The sequence below is a fragment of the Columba livia genome, chromosome 1 (genome assembly GCF_036013475.1).
Source record: "Columba livia isolate bColLiv1 breed racing homer chromosome 1, bColLiv1.pat.W.v2, whole genome shotgun sequence".
Classification (NCBI taxonomy): Eukaryota; Metazoa; Chordata; class Aves; order Columbiformes; family Columbidae; genus Columba; species Columba livia.
The window spans coordinates 58,114,592-58,139,849 of record NC_088602.1 but is presented as its reverse complement, the minus strand read 5'-3'; the positions used below and the strand labels follow the sequence as shown (position 1 = coordinate 58,139,849).

The 25,258-nt window shown below is 38.2% G+C and overlaps 1 protein-coding gene across 1 annotated transcript in view; it reads right to left on the bottom strand.

Annotated features, from left to right (window-relative positions):
- The window catches only part of ITGBL1 (integrin subunit beta like 1), a 142,477-nt gene that overhangs the window by 22,537 nt on the left and 94,682 nt on the right, over positions 1–25,258 (bottom strand). The gene's annotated exons all lie outside the window — the stretch shown is intronic.

Below are 25,258 nucleotides of genomic sequence, written 5' to 3'. Positions count from 1 at the left end.
AGTATACTTCTGTTGTGTCTTGGTGGAAACAAGAACAATAAGCAAATATTGGCATTGTATGTTTTTTTATCTCAACTTTGCACATGTTTAACCACATAATCGACCTCTCCAATTGATCTAAAATATTTAGCACATACCTCAGAAACTCCAAAATTAATGTGAATAGAATTAAACAGTCTCTGCACAGGACTACCTAAGATGCCCTCTATTCATGTACAAACATTATTCTTCAAACACCCTGTCAGGCATTTGGAAAGCAAAAATCCCCATAATTTTTCTAGTCTAGACCTGAGGAAACAGAATTTGAAAGCACAACCTCTCTCAGAGTCTTGACTTTCACCAACCCTTTAACAGGAGAACTCCCCAGAGCTTAACGGGGGAATACACTCAGCCGAATTCCCATAGATCTTCCACTCCAAAACCCTCAGAGCAGTGAGCATTAAAGGGTCATATGTGAAAAAAAATAAGATCAAGGACAGCTTTACATTGTACATATGAGACAGACTCAGTTTGGGGTAACCTTGGTTTTCCTGTTTCCTAACTTCTGAGTGTTTGACTCCATATTTTTTTAAATTGTTTTAATGCAATGCTGCTGTGAGAATGCTCTAAGACTGACACAAACTGTGGATCAAAATGATTAATTTGATAGTCTTGAGAAAATATACTGTGTGTAAAAAATGGCCACCAGAGACATGGATTAGGATGCAGAAAAGCCTGTTCCTCTCAATCTAAATGGGCCACAGCAGCAGTGAGACCCAACCTGGTCCTGGACACTGTTCTGCTGACCGTAGAACCCAAATTTGCAGTTAGAGCAACTATAGCTACAAAGAAAAGGAAATCCTCCAAGTGCAGCCTTTCAGTTCAAACAGTTCAGCACGCACAATAATTTTTCAGCATTTACTGAAAGTTTTTGCAGAATGGGAAAGGACTGTTAAGGAGAACCTTAGTGGGGCTTTTCTAACTGTAGGTTTTGTGACAATAAAACCTTTTAGACCAACATACTGCCAGATCATTGTTAATCTATCTTTCAACTTCTAACCTGAATTTGTTGCATTTGTTTTTTTTAAAAAAAAAAAAACAGTCTAATTAAGTTGCAATAGGCAAGGATCTTATTACTTGTGGAAAAATTCCCAGCTCATTTTACAGCTGCCATAGTCTTCATCTTCCCAGCCATCAATGTACACTGTGGTTTCAAGCTGACATTCTGTGTGCCAGTATTCAATCTAGGAGGACATTTTATTATCAACTTAAAGTGAAAGAATCACAAAAAAAGATATGCTGAGAGAATTAACAGCAAATACTTCATTATTTTAAAACAATTTTGCATTGGCAGTTATAGGAGGATATTCATTCCAGGAAAGAAACTTATACAAAGTACATCTATCACATCACAAACTACGGTTTTATGTGGTAATCCTGTCAATATTTAAGATATTATTATTAGAGAATGATTGATGTTACTTGCCTGCATTTTCTAAGCTATAATTATTTGCCAAGGACAGTTACAGTAGAAATTGGAACAAAATCATTTCTTAGTACTTAAATATACAGAGACCTTTCATGAGTCCAAGTTGTCACTATTTGTGCCTCTCACAGTCTCTTTCTATGCATCTACCTCAGACAACCTTGCTACTTTTACAAAAATGTCACATAGTGTTGCAAAGCACTGTCACTTGTAGATAGACAGGTACCTCATGAACAGGACCCACCTGTTGTGAAGACTCTATATAATAAATGAAAGAAAAATCTTTAACGGTGGTATTCTGGCCAGCTAATGCTATAATAAGGAGGATGCCTGAAGGACAATAAAATCAGTTTAAGCAAGTTACTTGGAAGAAACGAGTCAGCAGAGATGGAAAATCCTCCAGAGGGACAGGCAAAGGAAGGTTCTGTAATGAGGCTCCTGCATGTTCTGTAATTAAGCATTATCTTCTGTAAGGCTTAATTTAATAAGTCTGAATGACCAGAGAGCCCAGGGGCTGGGCACTTGCACTGGAATGGGAGCAGGTTCCCACCGGTCCCTGCTGCAATTATTATTTATTCATTTTAGTTAATGTGCAACAGTTTGACTGGCAAAACAACTGAGGAAAACCCATCCCTTGGCAGACAGGGCACATTTTTGTCATATGAGAGATACAAGCTCAGGTTTTCTTCTCAGAATCAAGCACAAAGGGGATTTAGGCCCTACTGTTCTCAGTCTTCTCGTCTTAGCTAGTGAATAAAACAACAACACATACATTCAAAAAGCCCAAATCCCCTGTTTATACCTCTGCCTCGTATTTTATTTTGGCTGGTTCCCACCTCAGATCAGGGTATGATTTAGATCATTTAACTGCAGACTTCAGAAGAACTGGAAGTGCATTGAAAATGGAGAGAACACTCAGTAAGCATGAATTCTCTGTGCTATTTCTTTACTTTTCAATATTCAAAGATATATTTCTAGAAGTTTAGTACACTGCTGCTGAAACTGATACTCAAATTATTAGTTCATTAGTTGTTTTACAAATGTGACAAAATCAGCACTAGAAACATGAAAAGTGAATTTAGTGGTGGCACTAAATAATTGCAACTTTGTACTGGTTTAAAGAGCATATTTTACCTCCAAAAGCACTGAGATTTTGGTTACATTATGTAAACTGGGCTCACTCTATGGAGGTAATTTAACACAGAATTAAAGTCCTTTTTGCTTTTGAATAGCTAACTGCATAAGGTATAGCAAATGTAAACGTCAAAGTCTCATTTTATCACCATAGAGATAAACACAAAATTAACAACGTTCTGTAAACCGGGATATATGCAGGGTGAGCTTGCTTCGGCCATTCTCCTACTTTGTCAGATGCATCTGCTACTGAAGTAACAGAAGCCACAACTTATTCTGTGACCTTCTACTGTTAGTTATTGTGATAAAAGACTTACTATACAAATTCAGTCATTCAAAAGTAATTTGAAGTTCACATTATACTGAAAAGGGATCAGCACTTTACTAAACATACCCTTTCTTTGTCTAGAATAATAGGTTTACCATAGCAACCTGATTATAGAGGGAAAGCTGCTGCCAAACACATCCTAAATTCTCTTTAAATTCCAGGGCATAGAGAAACAATTAAACACAGAAGAACTATAATATTTTCTACCTTCTCAACCATCTGTGCAAGAGGTACACTTCATGAGTAAAAAGAAACAAGTTCACCTCAGACATTTTATAGCAAGTGGCTTTCTCTCCTCGCCGCTAAACAGGGACAGTAAATTTCATCGTCTGATGACTTCAGATGAAGGAAGCTTTATGATGCACGTTCTATTAGCTATTAGCATTGAAAAGCTTAACCTACTTATTATAATGCAAAATCCCCAAAATAAAATAATTATACAAGACATTTATTTGTCTGCAGTCTTAATATTTCCTTGCACTGTTTCTTCCCATTGATATCAATAGGAGTATTAGCTTACTATTGATAAGTGTTACTTGAAGACTGAAAAAAGAGAACATTTTTTTTGTTTTTAAAGGGAATTGAAGTGTCACATCTAATTAAAACATATAAGTTTGTTAGATAACTAATTCTAGAATTCTAAAAATCCATGCCTTAAGCATTCAGCTTTTGATTTTACTCACCTTTTACTATAGCATTTTTTCTTTCCGCTTGTCCAACATTTATGAAAGCCTAACTAAAGTAAACAGTGCCTAGACTTACATTAAACCTATTCCCATGCAAATTGCTGTGACCATTAGCTGCATGCATTCAAACCAATTTCCAGCTGCCTATACAGACTGTCTGAAAGTCTCTTTATACAGGTAATTTTTTAAAACACTGTGCTAGAAGTATATAATTTGCATAATAAAACATTTTTACCTTGTTATTGCTGGCAAAAATATCAGAAAGAAATAGCAATAGCTTTCGATGTAAAAATAAACACTGAATATAATAAAATGTACTTAATTGTGTTTTCCTGTCTATAACTCTACAACATAAGGGATTTTTCTGTGCATGGTGCTGAATTTTTATCTTCCAAGTGAAAGCAAACAATTGTTTTGTTGTGGGTTTCTTTGTTGTTTTGTTTGTTTGTTTTTTAATCTGTAAGGAATATTGTGCGAAATTGCACTGAGATTATGGTAAAAGCAAACCAAGTTCATGAGTACCTGGGAGAGATGATGTTTCAGGCTAGTGATAAATAGAAGGAAATCTGCCTTTAGGAAGGACTTTTTCTGCCCCGGGTTTAACATGTGAAAGCATTACCTATCAGAATTGGCAGTTTCTTTGTTATCAAGCAATCATCTCAGGCAACCTGAGCACATTCAGCAAAGCTTCTGTGTCTTTCTGCCAGCAGAACCCATTTCATGCTGGATGGGAAAGATGATCTAAAATAACTTTCAGAAATGGCAAATTACAGAAGCAGGATGGGAAGACTTGTACAGAAGATCACAAAGTTTCAAGTGACATAGTAGGTGGGGTGAAGCAGCTGTGACTTAAAGAAGTAATAAATAGGATGCAGCAGCTTCAGGTAAAGAAAAGGAAAATTCACTGACTGAGTAGTAGAGGGAAAAAGTAACAGTTAAAGGGAATAAACAGTACCACAAAATGGGCAACCAAAGTGCAGCGCTTGCCAAAAATAGGATGGACAATCTCACCATGCCTTGCTCAGTCTGAGGCATTCAGAGCAGTGTAATCCAGCTGAGCTTGATCAATGTGGAGAAATTTATAAACACAAACAGAAAACAGATATTGACTCCTCAGTGGGCACACACGGTTTATTTTGTGTGTCTTCTTATCCAAATGGCTCGGAATGGCTTCCCACAGCTAGAATGGATATTCATAAATAAAAATATTTTTTTCATATAAAAATACTGTGCTGGCTAAACAAAAAATAACTCTGTCTTATATGTGGAGGAATCTTTGGCTTTTAAAATGCTGGTAAATCTTGGATCTGGTTGGTTGGATGGTTTACAAGGTGCTGGAAAAAGAGAAGAACCTTTGCAAGTATTTTAGCATGTGCAAAAATATCCTTAGAACCTCTTTACACACCTGAATATCTGGCTGATCTCACAGAAACCATGCAAATCTGAGGATTAGTTTACAAGGATTTGGGGCAATCATGAGCAATGTTCTAGTTGTAATATATAAATAATGTCATCTGCATCCTCTAGTTATATTGAGAAAAAAAGTTTTTCTCTTCTAAAAAAGCTATATGAACTTGTGACAGTACAGTTCTGTTTGTCTCCAGTGCTCCAATGTTTCTGAAGATTTGTGACATAACAGCTGGTTGGGCTAGCATAATGCCAGTGCTAAATCTTCAGCAAAAGCAGTTCAACACCACATGAAAAAAATCAGTTCTCCTGCTGGACTTCAACACTCTTTTCTGCACTGAAGTGATATTTTACCATCTCAGAGAAATGTAGAACACTAGAGCCCTTAAATGTGTTTTTTCCTCTGTACAGGGCACTTTGCTGTAGCTGCAGAGTGAGGAAAGAGCATGATGCTGCTCATCGCAACACACTGACCTCTATCGCAGGTACCAACGTTGGTCCATTCCTGGTGAGCAGTAGAGCGGTAGGAGCAGAGGCTGCATGAGATGCATCAGCAGTGTGTTGTCCTGGCTCTGCTGTGCTCTGCGCCTCATGAGGCTTTGCAGGAAAGACAGAAAGCCACCAGCCCAGGAGAGGACATCTTGTACACAACCTCCTCACATTTGAAACATTAGATGGGCATATTGATGATGTTGTGGTTTAACTGAAGCTACAAGAACCATGAACTACTTATTTTCTTAGTATGTGCAGGATCGCTCTATTGTTTTTGTGGAAATCTTCTGGTGAAAATCAGGTTTTCCTCACAAGATTCAAGCAACAAGGAATTTTTTTTCTTCAGTACACCATGAAAAATAAAATTGTGCATTTATCCCCTCATACAAAAGAAAAAGTATGCTGCAACCACTACAAGGAGAACTACTTGTTTGGATTGGGTTGGGAACTAACTTTCTGTCTCTAAATCAATACAGAGAAAACAAACATGCCTTAAGTCTATTCATAAAAAGAGATTATTTGAAGCATGACTGACCCAAGACCTAAAATAAAAATATAAAAGCTCCAGAGAAGAGCATAGCTGAATCACACAGACATAAAATGAAATTAAAATTGCTTTAATAAGTCTAAAGTAACTTCCAAACTTGAGATTTTTGAACCCCTTTTTTTTTTTCAATAATTTTGTACACCGAACTGACCTTTCAGCAGCAAGCTCTGAGATTTTTGTTTAAATAGCAACAACAGTAGCTAAAGCACATAATTGAGTTACATATCTGTATTTTCCTTAGTCTTACTAGGTACTTCTCAACAGCAATAACTGCATCATCTCTATAAACAGGCTTGAAATAACTGTAATCAATTAACTATCATCATAGAACTACAAATATTACACACATAGAAGATTTGTATCTATAGCTGTTGACTTTTTCTTCCAGGTTGCATTATCTCAGCTTAGGTCCACATGTGGCTTCGAAGACCAGGATACTTTCACTAATTGCTTATGTTGCCACACCTGTTTTTATTTTCATTTCCATATTGTGTTTGAAAAACCTACTCCAAATCCGTGTGAAGTACTCAGTGACACTGGGCCATCCCTTGCTACACGGAACATCACAGCCACATGTGAAAGGGCTGGGAACAGGTTGAAAGGCTTTACAAGGTGAGTACCTGGTGGAAACTTAAGGGCAGATGCTAGGAGGAGGTAGAGAACAAGTGGTGTCAGTCTCTTCTCCCAAGTAGCAAGTGATAGGAAGAGAGGAAAAGGCCTCAGGTTGCCCCAGGTAAGGTTCAAATTGGATATCAGTAAAAAATTATTCGTAGAAAGGCTTATGAAGCATTGGAACAGGCTGCCCAGGGCAGTGGTGGAGTCACCATCACTGGAAAGGTTGAACATACAGGGAGATGAGGTTCTCAGGGACATGGGTTAGTGCCAGGGTTGGTTTAATGGTTGGACTCGGTGATCTTGAGGGGCTCTTCCAACCAAGATGACAATGTGATTCTGTGCTACACAAGGAGTGTCACAGTGGCTCTGGGGACTTTGCTGTGTACAGCTTCTCTTACCCTGTTCCTTCAGGAAAAGATAAAGTCCCATGTCTGCTCATCACCTACACTCAGTGTCTTGCAATGGCTGGTGGTATAAAAGTTTGGCCTAAGAAAAACATCAGAAATTCACAAAATAAGAAATTCTTTCGTTAAAGCTGCCTGAGATTTTCCATCGTATATTTTATGAAGTTGCTCACTAGTACAAAGCACCAAGCTGTCCCTGATATAATAATTTGTGTAGGTTTTTTCTCAGGCAGGAAATGTATGTTTCTTTTAATCCTTTTTAAAATGGAAATGCTTTGTCATATGAAAGACTATTAAAAAGGTCTGACAAATTAGTTTTTCCTTAAGGAAGAAAAAACAAACAAACAAACAACAACAAAAACAAACACACAAAATAACCCTACAATAAAAACCCTGGAGAAATAATCTGTAAGTATGTTATTCCAAACAACAGAACTTTCACCACAGCACAAGCAACTGAATATCCAGGATTGTAAAAGCAAGCGTTACGCAACAGTAATTGCAAATGGCTCAGACTTGCCCCCCGCTTTAGTACACATGGCATGTATGACTGGAAGCCTAATTGCACAGTTGGCATATGGCATCTGAAGTAAATGCTCTTCCTTTGTGACAACCTAATAGCAAAATACTTCTTTAGATAAATCTACTCAACAGCACCACTTTACAGATTTAGCATCAGATAGTCTTTTACAGCTCTTGCAGATCAGAGCTACTGATTTGTATCTTCTTTTCTAGGTTGCTTTTCATTTTTTTTTTTTTTTTTATTTTTTTTCCTCCTCCCTCTCTTTAAACATTTGGGTAAGAAGCATTACTGTGCTACTTGTTGGCTTTTCAGATTGTTAACTTGTTGACATCTGCTATCATCACCAAGCCGGCATGTCTCCTCCATCTGCCTCCTCTCAGCAGCAGTGCTTTGAGGATGCGCTCCTTGAAGGCTGCTATTGTGTTCTGCACAGCCAAGAGGGAATTTCTAGAGGAGCTCCAGAAGAGGAGTCATCGAGAACACCCCTGCCTACTTTGCAAGAGCCAGATTTTAACCATATGCCTCACTTTTCCTGGTGATATCTTCCTCAGGTCCCCCCTTGGGGGCACACCCTTGACAATTCACTCACTATATTAAGGGGACAAGTAGGACTATGAAGGCAATTACTTCTGCGTTCGAAAGAAATGTGATAGTCAATGTCACCATACAGAGGAGAGATGTGTGAAGAAGACATAAAAGAAGGTGGCAAAATACTTTCTAAAGAAATGTGTTGTTAAGGCAGAAAACAGTAGAAATGGAAGAGGGGGAGGAGAAAGAATCTGTTGAGGAAAAAAAGACAAAGTAGACACCATGGCAAATGTCACTCTGAAGATGTAAAAATCCTAGTATTCAGCAAGCCATCATCTGCTTTCTTTTACTACCCTTCCTCCCCTCCCCTCTTCTCTCACCCCAATAAAAATAGTTCCTCTTTTTTCCCTCAGCTTCTTTCTTTTCTGCTTTTCTCTCTACTTTTTTTTTTCTTTTTCATATTTCAACTTTGACCATCGGGCCCTCCCCTCCTTTAAAATGTTTCACTGTGGGGTACAGAACATTTTGTACTTCTGCAAATCATCTTATCTTTCAGATCACTCCATGCTTTTAGATCACCCTCTAGCTTCCACAGAGCTCCATCTTTTCATCTCTTTTTCTTTCTTTCCCTCCAAAATTATTTCAATAACTCAAACTATCAAGAAAAACTGCTGTAAAGAGATGACAATAAATTAAGCAAAGGATACATGGCATTCTACTAAAACTAACATCTTCGCCACAGAATATGAAACATTAAGTATTGTGTTTGATTTAAAGGACCTGCCTTGAGAATGATTTTCCTTCACCTTGACAGCTATCAGGAAAAATAAGTCTCGTTTCCCTTTCAGTCTGTCCAGCAGAAGCTCCTATAAAACATTTGATAGCAAAACCCAAACACAATAAAGAAGCAAAATCCAACAACGAAAAATACAGGAAACATAAGGACATTGTTCAAGAAGCTGTGATGGCTTTTGAGCCATTTAAAGCTTTATACATTTGACTGCCTTATCATCCAGAGGATTGACTGCTTACCCTTTTTTACATGATCTGCCATGTAATGAGTCATAGCACTAATTCCACAGAGATATTTAATTTGCAGATTAATTTAGTAGAAAATGTCAACTGCTTTGTGGAAGTTTAATCACCAAAATGTTAACCTTGTTCACTTCCTGCTGATGCCTGTTGTTTATTAGGTAGTAAATTTCAAGATATTTTAGGGTTGCAATACAAGCCTATCTATTGCAACATTTAAACTCCTAGACACTCTGCTCGTTGAAGCTTTAGCCAAGATTAAAGAGCTTTATAATGGAAAAACAACAATATGAAAAGGTTCAACTGCATAGCAACCATCAATATTATTTGCAGATAACAGACTGCAAAATTCAGAAACCATGGCAACAAATGACATCACACTGTGTCTACCTTATTGATTAGCTTTCACCTCAAGACTTTTACCAGAAATGAAAGACATTACCTAGCAACTGCATCATCTGCTGAGTTGTTGTAAGTTAAAATGCTCTTACCATACACTTGTAAACAAATTTTTCCTTTATGTTGCCAACTGTCCAGATTGTGCACAAGCCTCTCGATACAAGGTTCTCTATTTAATCTGTTGTAAAGACACTGCCTTATGGCTCCTAAATCTTTGCCCCGAATGTAGTTGCATCTGTGAAATAATGCTTCTTCTCAGCAACCAAAAATGCAGGCTCTGAGGATTAGTATGTAATGTGTAATGAGGAAATTAAAGGCATGATTGTATCAGCTTTTTAAATGCAAACATTATCTTTAGAAAACAACAGTCCTTTATTTTCCCACTTTCTGATTTCAAGTATTAGTAGCAAACTCTTCGTTGCAGGTAACTCTGAATTTACAGATTTCAGGAAAATATTAATAATAAGCAATAATAAAACAGCAACCCAAGAGTTATCAAAGGAGACATATCACCCTAAATGTGTACTTGTTTTAACTTCCTGAAAGTAATACCCTCTTTGCTCCTCTGGCTTGATAGGACCCTATGAGCAGGCAAGGTTGCTGTCTGTTAAGACTGAGTTAGACAAAACAGGTATAATTATGAGCTTCACTTATTTATACTCAGCCTCTTGTTCAGAAGACCTAAATAAAACCCAGCAATTAAAGAAGGTTAGCAGTTTTCAAGCTAGTCAAAACACACGCAACAAGTAATTAAAGCCTACCAGCGTGGCCACACTATTCCTGCAATGTCTGCCACAGAAAAGATGGATTTCTGATCAGTCTCCAAATCTTCCCGACACATACAACCGTACTCTGAAACACTAAAATTAAGTGATTTTATTTTAATTAGTTAACTCAAGCAACTGCTATGAAAAGCCTAAGACTGAAACAATTGCTATGAAAAGCCTAAGACTGAAACAATTGCCTCTGCATTAATATTGATGCTAGTTGTGAGAGCAAGAAATCATGTTTGTAGTGTGCATTAGGCCCAAAATTTCTAGAAGGATCACTGATAAATGAGACATATGCTCCTGCCAAGATTTCTGCTTTGACTTGAACTGACCTACATTTTGCCACTCAGTCATAAGCAACACATATAATTGTGTGCTTAAGTTGGAGCTGCAAAACACTACAGCTTAACCATGCAGCCACCCCTTCTCTACCACCTGCTTTCAGTCCTGATCCACATCACCATCAGCTACCCCATGTCTGATCTCAGTGGCACAGCCCACTGAAAACACTGACAGCTGGGAAACACGACTGGAGGAGCCTCAGCCCTTGGTTGGTGTCACCCACTGGACAGGAGAAGAAGAAATTCCAGTGATGAGCAAAAGAGATGCCTGAAAGTGAATGGAAACTAAGGACCAAGAAAGCACTTTTCAAAACAGTCCAGGGACTGTTATACTACTGCTCAACAAGAACTTCTGGAGTGCCAGTGAAGGTTTATAAAATTCATAATTCTTCCTATAATTCCTCTTCAAAAGAGGGAGGGAGAGAGAACAGAAAGTTCAATGTTTCTCAGAAAGCATTAAAGTTCTCCAGCAGATGGAGAATTCAAAACACATGACCAGTCCCTGGAAAATTTCAGTCAATATGATTTTGAGGAAAGAGGGTCACATTAAATGTCAGTAATATGCTTGATATTAAATACTGTGTCTCTTTTGTTCTAAGGATTTGGCTAATCTTTTTTGTCTTTAAAATTTTATCCACTCTGATATATGGCAAAATTTAAGATGAAAATAAGAATTAACAAAATGTCATTTTTTTTTTATAGCATCAGAAATATTCTGAAGTCAAATGAAGCAAAAATAGAAAAGCTAAGGTCTATTATATAAATCACAGAGTAAGAGGATCTTTTACAACTGATTAAAAATGTTAAGACTGTAAAGCCTGATAAGTGCTGTGGGGAATGCTATGCTAAATTGAAAACCTCTATCCTTTTCTGCTTTGGAAATAAGTATAGGTATTACACAAAGTACTGCTTTGTCAATGTCCTCAGTCATCATGTAAGAATACAAAGACAATCCAAACAGTGCTTTCTACAGACCAACTGTTTTATTAAATATTTAAAAATTCATCAGAAGCAAGATTGCTGTCTGAAAAAAGAGAGTCCTTTCAAGGAAAAAGCAATATTCACTGCAATGGTTCCTAGCAAAAAACATCTCCAAGAGGAGAAATCTGGACCTAGCCAGTGGACTGAGTGGTTTTACCTTCCAGAGAGGAGAAAGAATATATCAAAGCCATCAGCTGTACCATTTTGTGTGCCTGTTCTCCTCCAAAATACTTTGTCTAAGCAGGTTCACTAAACTGTAAACTAAAGCTGCTTATTCACCACCAATGAATATATGGAGAACATAGTAGTCAGTATTACAGAAATCTGAAGGCAGATGCAACTCCCTGCCCACTCCAGCTATTTAGGAGCAGTTCTTTGCAGCTTCTGAGCAAGGTTACTCCAGTGGAAACAAAGAACTCAGCCCTTCAGATAAACCAGGCTTGTGAAAGAAGTCCTACAAAAGTAAATTTAGGTACTTTGTTAGCCTTAACAAAAGCTCATTGATAAAATAGCCAGTGACAAAGTCAACAAAGCAGAAACACAGTAGAGATTTCACATTAATTTAAAGGTGGAAGAGGTTGCTGGGAGTATTTTCTTTCTTTTTTTTTGTGCATTTGTATTTACGGGCAGCAGTAGGAAAAGTTATCTAAGTGGTTGCCAAGGCAGCAGAAGATGGGACATGGAGAGAAGACCATTACTATGACTAGTAACACTTTAGTAAGCATGCTCTGGAATATGTATGTGTAAAAAATATAATCTAATAGATTTCACTAAAGAAAAGATTCCAAGACTAAAGCTATAGCTGAAGATGAAGGAAAAATTTAGATGAGGAATGAAAAGGTATGAGACGAGAGGGAAGGCTGGATATACTGAAACTTGCAAATCTGACAAGCAAGAAAATTTTGACAGCAGATTCCTGGATGTGAAGAACGGGAAACATCTTGCCATGAAGTTAGGATACGAAAGGAAAACAAGTAACAGAGAAGAATCAGGCTTGAAGGATAAGTCTGGAGTACTCCAAAGACCCTGAAAAGTTAAGAAAAGAAGATGTGAAATGGAAGGAGAAAAAAAAGTGAAGACGCCTACAAATCACAGAATCATTTAGGTTGGAAAAGACCCCCAAGATCATCAAGTCTAACCATTAACCTAACACTACTAAGTCCACCACTAAACCTTGTCCCTAGGTGCCACGTCCACACATCTTTGAAACACCTCCAGGGATGGTGACTCAACCACTTCCCTGGGCAGCCTGTTGCAGTGCTTAAGAACCCTTTCAGTGAAGACATTTTTCCTAATATCCAATCTAAACCTCCCCTGGTGCAACCTGAGGCCATTTCCTCTCATCCTATTCCTTGTTACTTGAGAGAAGAGACAAACACCCACCTCGCAACAATCTCCTTTCAGGTTTTTGAAAAGAGTGATAAGGTCTCCCCTTATTGCTGAGGAACAGACAAAGGAGGCAAGTAAGTATCAGAGCTCACAGAAGAATAAGTGGATGACAGTGAGAAAACAGAAGGTGAGGTGATCTGCCAAAAGAAAGAACAAAGGAAGAAGAACAAGTTCTCCAATATACAAGGGTAGGAAAAAGCAGTAAAGATGAGTAGTTCTGAGGAAGATGCTCCCGCAAGTGGAAACCCAGGTGTCCTCAGGAAAACTTTTCCAATTTGCAGAAAAGAAGTGTAATTAAAAGAGAAATAAAGCCAACAGCTAGCTCAAGCGCTCATGTGGAGAGAGAGAAGATATGTCATCTCTCTAGAAGCAGGATAATATAGCTTTCTGTCCAAACTCAAAATAACTTTAACTATGGAAAGCACCAACACATTTTCCATAATAATAAATAATCAAATCCCATTTCCATAGGAAGACTGCTCTGATTAATCAAGATATTCGCCTTGCTGGACTATGAAGTGATGTATCATTTTAAAGACTGCTGAGTCTACACAAAGCAGCACTGTTTCCTGAAGCACCATGGTTCAAAACTTTGCCAACTGATTTTTATTGTCCAAGAATAATGTTTTCTGTCACTCCTATGGCCACCTTTACTCTTACAGAGTAGCACCAAACCACCCCTGAACCACCATGGATCCTAAGAATTGAATGGTGACTCTCACACATGGGAAGCATGGTGGCATAGTTAGAGAGCATGTGCCAGCCCGAGGAAAAGCAGTGTTCCCACTTGGCTGTTCAGTCAGGCTAGATCTTTCAGTAAAAACAACCATTCCTATATACTTGTTATAATTAGAGAGGGCATCAGCGATCACAGTGCATGGTTGCACCTTCCAAGTTTCACTGTGGATCTAAATTCAGGCAAATCATTAGCAAACCACCTCCTTGTCTACAAGAATGAAGCAGAACTACAGCACCCCAGAACAGAGCACCAGCAACCAGTGTATTAAAAGCAGTCAGTGTGCAAAGTGCTGTTATGAAAAAAAAAACAACAAACCACACCCCACAACCTATGCTGTGCAAGAATGGGAAATTTGCAAAGAGCATCTCCAGGAGATGAAAGACAACCTGCTGGAAACTGCCCCTTAGAGCTGCAAGATACAGTTTAGCAACTGACAGGAGATCTTGTGATGTTGTGAAAGTCAGGCCCTCTGGGCCTCGGCTCCTGTTGCACTCAAAGGAGCCAAGAGCTTGCAGCTCTTGCTTTCCATGAGAGGTGACAGCTCACAGGAGCTTGATGGTTATAAGTCCATCAGCTCTGCTGCTCGTGGAGGTGTTGGAGAAGGCACTCGTGGCTCCTGCTGAGCCCTGAGCTCCAGGACATCTTTTGGCAGCAGCGTGATCCAACCCTGCTGAAACACAGCTGCTCCCAGAGCCCAACTCAGCTGTTGAGCTTGGACCTGTATATCTACAACAAGCACTGGAGATGAACCAGGCAGCTTTGCAGCAAGTGCAAAATAGTGTTTGTTTATCATGGCTTTCACTGAGAGGGATTAAACTGGTATGAGAGAACAGACAGGAGGCAAATCCCAACAGTGAGAAACATCATTCCAGCACTTTGATGCCGTCTCTGATTTTAGCATGGGATGAGTTAATACTAAAACCATGTTTGCTCATATGGATTTTTACAGACTCTCAAAAGTCCATCCCACTCTCTTCCCAGGAAATGTCAGAGTTCTGTTTAGCAAATAAGAAAAAAAAATAAAAACAATTACTGCTAACCAGATAGAACACAATGAGTATGGGAAGCTCTGTCATACCTGATTTCAGCTGGAAATCAGGCTTAGATGGAGCATTCCAGATTTATAATAAACATCTTATTAGAGAAACGAAATAGGCCTGGTATTACCAGTTTAAATTTGTCAAAGTTGCTTTAAACACAGCATGAACGTGGGATTTACTTTTATTACTGTTTTAGAGAAAAGCACCCCAAATTACTCAGACAAATAAAAACAACAGTTTAATGCTATGCTTCAAAAGCAATTAATTCTGCAGATCTATTTTTTAAGCTAATAAAGGTTTTGGTTTGCTTCTTTTGTTTTTAACAACAGGAAATAAAGAAATAAACAGTATTTATTTCATAAAAAAGTGAATTAGCTCCTCTTTGCTAATGCAGTCATAAGAAAATTGTATTTAGGCCTCCTCTAAATACTTCCATGCAACTGAAAAACTGGTGTGTTATTAAATTCTCATGCAGGAAGATGTAATGTCCCAGCAACTGGTTGGGTTTGAACCCCTCTCCCCAGGAACCTGAGTCATGGCAGAGCACTAATATCAGCAAATAAGAGGGTGCCACAGAAGAATTAGTAATTTTGTTGCTATTTTCATTTCCCCCTCCTGGAGTGGGGAGGCTAGCAAGGCTTGGTGCTGAGGGAGTGGGAAGAAATAAGGAAAATAATCAGTAGAACTCATTATTTTTCTGTGAGAAAAAGTGGGAGGCATAAGTTATAGGGGGTGGTGATTGTAGATCAGACAAGGGCAGAAAGTGATACTCAGTCGTCAGAGGAAAAAGAGCAGTGGAGACATGAGCTGAAAATAAGCAGCAACCGCACGTACTACAACATCCGCAGCATGCAAAACACGCCAAAATTCTTGTAGTGCACACATACGCACACTCACAGAAATGAAGCATTTGTTCTAAACAGCCAGTCACTCTCTGCTTCCTTCCCAAGATCAGCAGTCCTGCCTCCTCCCCAGCAGTGAGACTGCACGCATCTCAGCATCGCTGCCAGAAACGTCGGGTCTCTCCACCTTGCACAATAAAGAGTTTGGCTTTCAGAAGTTATGACAGGAGCAGGGGCTGGGAGGCAGAACAGCAGCAGGTGACTGCTGGAGCGGGATGGCTTGCAGCAGACCTGGACAGCCTGGGATTGTCACCCTCGGGACAAGGAGCCTGAGCAGAGGCAGAACGCAATGACAAGATTTAATGTTACTTGAAGCTTTCATTATGAGCTCTGCTACTTAAATGAATGACTCATTCATCTATCCTGTCTCAAAGATCACAACAGGAAACATTACACTCATCTCTATCTGCTTCTCCACTACTTTATTTATAGCTGCAATTAGTGAAAGAAGAAATGCATTTTCCCAAGAAGTTTCACCACACAAGTAAAAACTATCGTCTACGAAACAGTTTATACAGTGTATGAAATACACATAAAACAGTACGCAGAAACCCCCCTTGCTTTTAGTATCTATCTGAAAGACAATCTAGGCCTACCCTAAAAAACCATCACTGCTAAGCAGAGGTTCAGTGTTCAGCAAACCAATAAAATCAGCATACAACACCAAACAAACCCCACCCCAAATGGCAAGAGACATGTCAAGTGCAACATTGCTGTGTTGCAAATGCAATTATTTTCATCAATATTTTTTCCCCAAAAGATCTTTATATGAAAAACTGTAGTACAGGTTGACACAGATATCTTCTATACAACACTTGCAAGACCACATGCATGCAAGCGTTTCTTAAAGGCAAAAAGTAACAAATGCTGAGCTTTCACAGCAAGCTACACCAAAATCATATCATCATATGACTTATCATTACATTGAAGATCAATATAATTCTAGGGAAAACACCCCCCACCCCACCATCCCAAAATGTCAGATTAAAATGACTTCCAGATGTAGGAAAATTTGGAATGACAGGTACAGTACAGTTTGCAACATGCACACACACCTGCAACAGTGTAAAAGGCACTCGTGGGTCAAATGGCACAATTTTGTGCTTCATGTCATTTTCAACAAGTACATCCAAAAAAACCCTGAACATATTACAAGACTCTGGTTGCTTCAGTATTAAAGGTAAGAGATTACCTGTCAGCTTTCACCCCCCTCTTCTGCTAGGACGAAGATAAAACCTTTAAAGACCAGTCTGTACAGGCTTTCCAAACAATGCTGGATCCAAAACTCAGTTACCAGAGTGAAAACAGATTCTTAGCAGAGTTTAACAACTCAATGTGCTGCTGAGCTAGTGTAGTTTCGCACCTAGAGCTAGTTCTCGTATGGCTAGTGTACTATGAAACACAAACTCAGGATTTTCTGTAGAAGATCCTATGGACAAACTCTTAGCAATGGTGAAGAGTTTTGAGTTGATCCATGGCCTGTGTTCCAAATGAAACTAGGTTTGTTTGAAGAATCTTATTAAATCCTAGACAGCTGTATATACCATACAGAGCCCTTGATTAGATATGATTCATGGTAACTAGGGAGCTGTAGCTGGAACATAGGCTGCGTGGAAGCTTGTATATTTGTCTTTTGCAGATAGATTTTTAACTAAAATAAGCTCAATTTTAACAATAACTGTATCTCCAAATATCTCAGTAAAGGAGACCCCCACTAGTTAACACAAAGGCTGAAGTGAACCCTAAACTAGGCAACTAAGAATGAATTTTTGCAGAATCTGAAATCCATAAGGAGCAGCTCTCCAAACTCCCTCCTTCAGCTCTTCTCTTGCTGTCAATACTCTTTCCAGGTGTTGTGGTTTAGCCCCAGCCAGCAATTAGGACTACAGTTACTCACTCACTACCCCCCAAAGTGGGATAGGAAGATAATTGGAAAGGGAGAAAAAAAATCATGGCTTGAGATACGAACAGTTTAATAGCACAGCAAAGGAAGAGAAACTAACAATAATCATTATTATAGAATATACAGAACAAGTGATGCACAATGCAGTTGTTCACTGTCTGCAGCGCTGATGACACATTTGTTCCCGAGCAGCGGTATGTTTCCCCTGGTGAGTCCCAGTTTATATGCTGAGCATGATGCCATACGGTAAGGAACACCCCTTTGGCCAGTTGGGGTGTCAACTGTCCTGGCTTTGCTCCCTCCCAGTTTCTTGTGCAAGCTGGTAGAGCATGGGATGCTGAAAAGTCCTTGACTACCCGGCAACAGTCAAAACATCAGTTTATTATCAACATTCTTCTCATACGAAATCCAAAACACAGCTACTAGGAAGAAATTTAACTCTATCCTAGCTGAAATCAAGACACCATGAAAGCCCAGGGAGTCACAGGGATTGCCTGCTGGAAGGGAACAAGTTAGTGAGTAGTTAAGTGATAAGTGACCATCCAATTCTCATGTGTTTGTCACACTAGGAAAAAAGAACACAGTACAACATAAATTAACAGCAATATCTTCACAGATATACAAAGAGAGATACACACATTCAGGATTGTCTTAGTGTCATCCATTAAACCAGAAAGAACTACTCTACTTTTCACTCTTGGACTATCAAAACTAGGCTTCACATTTATTAGCTTATTTAAATGTATTTACTAAGGAAGATGAATGTTCACAAGACATCCCATCAGAAATGAGCCCATTTTTTAAATGAAAATAAGAGAGGATTAATCTTCCTAAACGTTCTATCAAGAAATTTCAACTTATTTACCCTTTTTTTTTTTTTTTTTTAGTAAAATAATCAAATAGCTTCTAAAAAAATACTCAGGGTTCTTATTTTTCAGTCAGTCAGTAGTACTGACTATCATATCTGATGGTTTTTCCTAAGCTCTAGTACAAGATCTACAGTAAAATCTCAAATCCAGATTAGACACAAAGGTATTTATATCCAAACCAAACCAAATTAAAAAATATTATTTACACTGCAGTAAGAGATTCTCAGGAGCAGGTCTGCAACTGAAAAACAAAACTTTACGCAGCATGGCAGCATGAAGACTGCCACAAACATTACCATTCTTTTCTCTGAGGACAAGCTGTAGTTTCTTTTCAACATCTCTTAACAAAAATCGGCAATTCACTCCCTCAAATCAAAACACTCTTCCTTTGGGAAACAGTAAGAAAAAGAGAAAATCTGAAGTGGTGGCACTCTCCCTTAGCAGGCAACTGAAAGCACTTGGATGTGGTTGAGGTGTTGTGTAAGACACAAATTCCAATCACAATAAAATGTTATTAAAAGAAATTCAAGAGGACAAACCACCTCTTGGTGTTTAACAAAGCAAGGTATGAAGCCTGAAAAGCAGATCATCAACCTGAATGCAAAGCTAAGCCAATAATAGGGGAATTCGAATACAATATGGTCATAAACAAGGCAGTCTGCAAGTAAAATATGTTAAACCAAAACAAATGACATGGATTGAAAAGAGGTGTGAAACAACCTCAAGCTCATGAGATTTTTGGAGTTTTAAAAACAGATTGCTCTATATCTTTTAAATAATGCATTTTTCTGTTCTTTGTTGAGAGTAACTCTGATGTACAACAAAGTTCTCAGAATAGCACCATTTCAAATCTACAACTGTGAAGTAACGTTAGAAGGCAGTATAAGTCTATGAGGGACACCTGTTTTGTACAGGACAGGTTCAAAATACATGAATGCACACTTTCTCCAAAAATAAAATGAAATTAAATAAAAATAATGAAGTGTATTCTAGGAAGCACTAATACAATTTCTGGCAAAACAAGTCTGACAGTAGGACAAAGCCTCTAAAAGTACAAAAGCTTGGCAATTCCAAATTACACAACACAGATCCCCTTACCTGGGCTCCTTTTGTACAGCAGGATATATTATGGTCTGCCAGGATAAATTATGCAACACTGCCAAGAGTCACTGGTATTGTGTTCATTCACTTACACACATGTCTGCAGATAACTGTAAATGCTTTGTTAATGTCATATGCAATATACAGAAAAAAACTAAGCTTACTAGAAATGCTATATTTATGATCTGAAACCACAGGGGCTCTAGTCTACAGAGTTTAGCATGACATTCTGTGGGTTAAAGACAATACCATCTCTCAAACTGCACTAAATTCACTTCATACCCAGGCCACGTTTTCTGAAAAAAGGGCTGTGGGAAGCTTCATGTCCAAATGTCACTTGAATGAAAATAATTGCTCAGTATGCCTCCATTTTTCAATCTGTGAAATATTATTCAAGATCACAGGTTAACTTCTGCCAAACGTTGTTTCTACGTTACGGTGTGTAGAGGAAAGGGCAATGGAAGCGGTTTTCTCTTTTTTTTTTTTGAACAAAGCCTTTCAGTAAATTATTCCTATATAATACAAGGAAGAATTATGAGTGCTAGCATCAAAAAAAGCACTGATAGTCTAAGAATGAGGTTAGGGGCTTCCAAAATACAGCTAGTTGAATTACTTGGAGTTAGTAGTATGAGCCACCAACAGACACGAACAAAGAAAGGGGCCACCTCAGCTCCATTTGGTGTATTGAGATGGGTGCAGCGATTAATTAAGGCAAACAAGAAGGGAGAAGGAGGTACTAGAAGCCCTCCATTCACACTGCATGGTCTGGGCAAGACAACCAGCTGGTTCCATCTTCCTTCCTAGAAGAAAGTAGTAAACCAAAGTGTCGGAAGTTATAGGGTTATGGCCCTGCTGACTACGTGCAGCATGCTGTGAAACACAGCTGAATCACTGAGAGATGGATCTCATTACACCACCTGTAATAGGCACCAATCAGGCATTGCCCAAACCCATTAAGGAGCCCAACCAACAGCTGTCTCTCCTGCTGTTCACTTCTGTTCTTCCTTAGGGACTTTTCATACTACAGATATTCTAGCCTGAAACTTAGATAAGGGATAGAGGAGGACAGGAAATTATCTGTTGTTATTCAAACCCCAGGATTTTTGCCCTTGAGCTTTTTATCTTTTCTTCAAATCACAGTATTTCTGTGCATTGTCTTTCATGAAGTTATGGTCTTCCTGATATCTGACTCAATAATTAATGTGTAAAGTTATTGCTTGCATGCATAATCTTCCTCTCTCATGAATATGTGAAGGAGGAAAGATTATAAGTTGTCAAATGCTTCCAGAGCCTCTCTCCATGACAGAATGATAGATCCCAATGCTGTATTTAAAACACAGCTGAATAGATAAAAATAGTATTTAACTTTTACAGTCATTATGAACCACAGTAATTTATTGAACCCTTCAATCAGCTGAGGAAACAAAAGATTGGGAACGGGTGAATGACTCATTTCTTTTGATGCCGTGTGCACTGATGCTCCAATAACTTGATGATCTGAAGGCTAAATAAGACTGCACACATGTATCACAGAAATGAAGCAAACAAAACACATAACAAACAAAAACAAATCAGTGGAAAGCACTGAGGGAAACTCCAACCAATGGTTGACTCTTAATTAGCTGTATCTGCAGGATGTGTCTGAAACAGTTGGGAAACAAATGTAGATTTCACAGTGACTCGGAAAAACAAGAGTAATTTCAATAGGAACAAGAAGTCTAAGTAAATAGGCTCAGATATTTGAGCTCTCAACAACTTGACTATGGAATGCATGCATGTTTTGCACACTGTTTTTTTCTTTTCCCAGAAGTTAGGACCTATCCACAGAAGGAATTTGGATGCCACATTAACATTAGACAGTTTGACTATAACCTTATAATGTATATTAAGGGAAAGCATTCACCTATTTAGAATCACAGACATTTCTGAAAATAGTTTTGCCCTACCCTGTTTATGAACTGGAAGCTAAGAGGCACCACATGTCATGGAACATCCATTAAGGTTATAGCTTGAATAAATCTGCCTAAACACAAAAAACCATCCTGATTTAGCCTAGAACAGTGTATGAATTGCTATATTGAAGTAAAACTATAGAATATCTGATTCTGTAGCCCTTCACTGACCATGAAAAGCTTTGGACGATTCAGATTCGATATGCCTGACTCTGTGTTACAAAGCTCAGGTCCTTTCTGTGCATCCCTCACAGAGGAGCAGGGATCCCTTCAAGATTGCCTATGAATCCACAAGCAGACAGAATAATCTATAAAATGTCAGATGAAAAAAGGCTTATAGCATTCATGAATTCTAACCATTCTTGTTTAACTCAGAGTACAGAGAAGCCCATTTGTTTCCAGATGTCAAAGGGGTAAATTTTAGGAGTGGACGATGAAACAAGGGGAAAAAAAAATCACTCCTTGTCTTGTTCCATTCTCAAAATAAGTTGTTGGGGTTTTTTTTTACCCAAAAGGAAATCAAACAACAATCAGAAAGATCATTTCAGCACCTTCAAGTGAAGGTCAAATATTTGAAACAGGTGTAGGCAGTTCTCATTGACTCCTGAGAATGAAAATACAGCTGTAAATACGGGCAATGATATGAATGCAGCCATGAATACATAACCCTCTATATAATTTTGCTGTGAGTTGAATAGTAAATGTCATTGCTATTGATGCATTTGCACTTTGCACTTGTGAAATGAAGACAGTCCTTTCAGCTGTTATCAAACAGCATTTAAAAATATAATTCTGCAAGAGTTTGCATTTTGTTTTGAAATTTTTCTTGTTTCTTACAGTATTGCAAAATCCTCTTTGAAGCATCCGACAGAAGCTTTCAAGGTGTGAATAAAAAACTCAGGTAGATAACAGTGCTGAAATTTCTCATCCAGGTACCAAGTCTGGCCTAATTAGTAGAACTGCCCAATATTTCTCCTTGTCAAAAGTCTTCACAACACTAAATACAACCCCAAATCATACTAAATAGAAAGCAGTGCAAAGAGTTCCCTGACAGAGTAAATATGAAGGCAGCAATAAACGTATGGTGCAATCTAATTAATCTGTGTTGTTTGGAAATATTATATAACATCTGTAATTACTCTCATTGTTCCGGTAAGGTGGTAGGCAATTACGAGGGTATTCAAGCAGGGCTAAATAACCAGTGAAAGCAGGTGTTACTCATTATTTCAGACTACAAGTTCAAAATATGCTTTCATGCTGTATTTAAGTATGCGATTATATATTTCTTACTGGTGAATATCAGGCTTTGCAATAAAACATACAGTTGGTTGAAAGCCAGAGCAGAGAAAGCGACATTATAATTGATAACACGGAAGACAAGAACAATTAAAATTTCAGCTAACGCTAAGCTTGAGAAGGCAATGTTCCTTTCCATCTCCCATATGCCATTATTCATTGTCAACAGAACAGAATGGTCCCTCCTTAAACACGAAACCTCTTCAGACAAGAGCCACCACCTGTTGCCAGATAGGCGTACAGTGCTTGCAGAAATACTGCTGTCAGCTCCTGGGTGGAGAGCAAAGGCACTAAAAGAATACAACTGATCACAGAGTAGTTGAAACTAAACCTTGGATAGCTGGTGACTAATTGCAGAGCCCAAATAGAAACCTCAGTATGGTTTATTAAATGTGCAGACACAGTAGAATCATTAGCTTGCCATTATGCATCTACTCTCACACAAATAGTGCCATTTAAAAGACTCACCATGCAGTATTTTATGCTTCCTTAACACACATGTGGTGTTTTTGAAGGCAAACACTAAGCAGGATCTGAGCTATCTCAGACTGAAGCAAGAGGTTATCTTGAAGTTACCTGTAAAACTAGAAAAATATTCTGTGATGTATTTCTCTGTGAAATTCACAGCACTTTACACAGATGTAAGAATTGTAAAATTCGTGTAATACACTTTGCTACAGGCCTAATTAGAAACACAATTATTTGGGGCATTTTGGAATGAAAAGGTCCCACTCGTCACATCATTACCATACAGAATTTTATCTCAGTGTTTTGGTCTTTTATTAATGGGGTAGATGGTGCTGGGGAAAAAATAGGTTTTTAAGTCTCAATCGTTCAGCTTTTTTCTCCATTAATAAATCATTGCTTGATCTTAAGAAACCTGGTTTTACATGTGAGAACAGTAAAACTAGTCTTGGCCTATGCTTTGATGTTTTTTTCTAGGATAGACATTTTACTTAATTCTGTTGTCATGCCTTAAAATAGAAAAGCTCAATAAAGGGAACATATACTTCTACGTACTGTGGGGTTTTTTTTAATAATATGTAGTAGGAAAAAAAAAAAAAGAAAAAGGAGAAAGAATTTAAAATAATCTTCCTTGCTACTGGTTTTTTTCATGACTCTGTAAGTTTATAGAAATGTATATATTTATGCTTAGCATAGCACCATATTTTAGAATTGCTAGAGAAGATGACCTTCATTTTCTTTTCTACCACTCTTTCCTATCCTGGTAGCTATTTAGTGTCAATTGTAAAGAAATTCCAAACTCTGTACTACTTGACCTTGGCCAAAACTTACCATGCAGAACTTAGTTATAAAGAAATTTTGATAAAGTATCGGCAGTGGATCATGCAGACCAAGTATTACTAGTCACCCTCCACTCCTAGTACATGTCTCCCAACGCCACCATTACACAAAATTTCAGGTAATGATTTTTGGGCTTCATTTCATCTTGACTAAGGATAACTGCCATTTGACAAATGAATTATTAAAGCAGCATATGTATAGATCAGTATGGTAGTATGCCATTCCCCAAGGGAATGGCAGGAAGATGTGCCAGAGGAGGTTTAGGTTGGACATTAGGAGAAGGTTCTTCCCCCAGAGGGTGGTGCAGCACTGGAACAGGCTCCCCAGGGAGGTGTCACGGCCCCAAGCCTGACAGTGTTCAAGAAGAGACTGGACAAGCCCTCAGACACATGGTGTGAACTGTGGGGTTGTCCTGTGCAGGGACAGGACTTGGACTCGATGATCCTTGTGGGTCCCTTCCAACTCATTGCATTCTATGATTCTATGAATGAAGCTTATTTTTCCTGAAACTGGAATGTGATAACCATGAACTTTTGATTTTGTGGAAGCAGGGAACCACTTATCTCTTTCAAAGTGGGCCAGAATCTATGCTTATTTATTTTTCAAATTCTTGTAGAAATGAGAGAAGATAGTATCAATGACTTGCTGGGTATTTATGTTGCAAATTGTTACAGTAATTAAGGTGTTTAATCACCAAAATTCCATCAGACAAAGTGCTGTGTTCACCTTCGAATCAGGGTGACACACCTTTCTAGAAAATACAGTTTTGTTCTTAAACAGAAACTAATGACCTCAGTATGTAAGTGTCTGTATGGAATCAAAACATCAGAATTGTAAATTGTCTTTTCAAATTTCAATTCAGTGGGCAAAACAGACCTGACTTGAGGAAAAATAATTTTAATTAGTATAATATTATTTAATGAGTCATAAATATTTAATGTTACATTATTTGGAATTTATCCTATTTATTTTAATTGCTCCACTAATGAGCTGCACATATTCAGATATAGCAGGAACATTTCATCTGACAGAAAGGTTTCTACATCCAGTCCCCACTGTCCAACAGGAGTTTTAAAAAGCTGAGTGAAGATTTACATGATACATTGATTA